This window comes from Austrofundulus limnaeus, unplaced genomic scaffold (assembly GCF_001266775.1).
Source record: "Austrofundulus limnaeus strain Quisiro unplaced genomic scaffold, Austrofundulus_limnaeus-1.0 Scaffold332, whole genome shotgun sequence".
Classification (NCBI taxonomy): domain Eukaryota; kingdom Metazoa; phylum Chordata; class Actinopteri; order Cyprinodontiformes; family Rivulidae; genus Austrofundulus; species Austrofundulus limnaeus.
The window spans coordinates 71,477-73,134 of NW_013952734.1; the positions used below are offsets into that span (position 1 = coordinate 71,477).

Consider the following 1,658-nt stretch of genomic DNA (forward strand, 5'->3'; position numbering starts at 1 on the left):
AGTCTCAAATTATCATCGTTTAAAAAAAACAGTCAAATGAAATTTAATAATAATAATGATAAATAATGTTGAAACGTACCGTAGTGAATGTTTATAGTGATCTTGGTGAAAAAAGACGATTTAAACTTGTTAAAATGAGGTAAAACTCTGTAAAAACTATCTCCTCTCAGATCCTAGGCGCGTGCCGAGAAGCTGACAGACGTACTGACGCAGAGCCACGGCCAGTGCCACAATAAACACACCGGCCGTGGCTCTGCGCATGCGCAGTGACTCCAGCTTCATGGCCACGCCCACCTGTCAGCATGACTGCATGGTGCTGATAAGCTAATCAGACGATCCTGTTACTAAAAGAAYAAAAACAAACCGACTTAATCCAAACTCTGCGACCCAAACTGGTTCAGATTAAACCCTCACAGCCTCATCTSTGACCAGAACCCCAAAAACTAAATAACTTCTCATTTAAACTGGTTTTAACTGGTTCTTAGACTAATGAGAAAGTTATTTTAAATATGAGGGAAACAGTCAAAACATCAAGCATAAGATGCATTTCTTTTCATGATTTAATTATTTTTAAATCCAAGAGTGAAATTAACTAAAGGTACTTATTGAAAAGCGTGAAATAAAAAGTTATTTTGAACTTTATCAGATGCAGTTTAAATGTGTTCGAGTAGTTTTCAGATACATTGATATGTAATTCTGAAATATGGGTCTGCGATCGGTGCAAACACAACACATATCTGCATCTCAACGTAAATAAATTGATCGGTGATGCATTTTTTCATCTCAAACAGAACAAAAAGCATAAACTTAGCATAAAAATGAGCATTTAGCAAGTTTTGAAAACACTAAACTTTATTTTTTTTATTAAAAAACACGTTTTTATTAAAGAGAACCTGTGCTCTGCAGCGTAGACGAGTCTGTCTGCAGGACAGTAGAATCAGATTTGTGTTGCTGTTTTCCAGGTGAATAATTGCGTCATTATAAAAAATAATCAGAGCAAACAGACCAATCTTATTATAAACCGTCTGCTCTCAGCTGCTTTCATGTTTAAACCTTGACAAACCGTCAGATCAGATAAAAGAAACAAACATTTGAGGGTTTTACAGTTTCATTATCGTGGACTCTGGAATCCCCCTGGATTCCCAGGTTTATGACAAAAAGGTTCAAAAAGTGAAAATACATTTCTCTGTTCAGAGGAGTTATTCTGTCTGAGTTTGTTTAGTCATCAGGTTTGACCTTTAGAGCTGCAGGCAACTAAAATAACTTATTAACACGTCCGTCAACTTGTAGAGAAATACAGTTTAAATCACGTTGGTTTATATTGATACGATTACTTGTAGCATTAATGTATTAATGTGCACACATTTGAAACTTCTAAAAAAGAAAGTATCTTGTGAACATTTTGAGTAAATTAATCTACAACTGTTATCCTCACAACATTTTTACAGCTTTAAAGTGGAAGTAGAAAACCTAACTGTAGAAAACCCCAAATTTTTTATTCCCACGAATGAAAGTGAAGCTTGAAGACGGCAAAGGCTGGTTCACCCCAAAGATCCGGTGCCCCGGCACAAACAGAGCAATGTTGTATATGCTGTTAAGTGCCAGGAGGACTGCGACCAGTTATACATCGGGGAAACAAAGCAGCCACTGTTCAAAAG

The 1,658-nt window shown here is 36.4% G+C and overlaps 1 protein-coding gene across 1 annotated transcript in view; it reads right to left on the reverse strand.

The window, feature by feature from the left end:
- Window positions 1-176, reverse strand: part of LOC106527576 (FH2 domain-containing protein 1) — a 19,197-nt gene extending 19,021 nt beyond the window's left edge. The window contains exon 1 of the mRNA XM_014022499.1: window positions 80-176. The gene's annotated coding sequence lies outside the window, so the exon portion shown is untranslated. The remainder of the gene's footprint in view (window positions 1-79) is intronic.
- Between the last annotated feature and the right edge of the window lie 1,482 nt (window positions 177-1,658).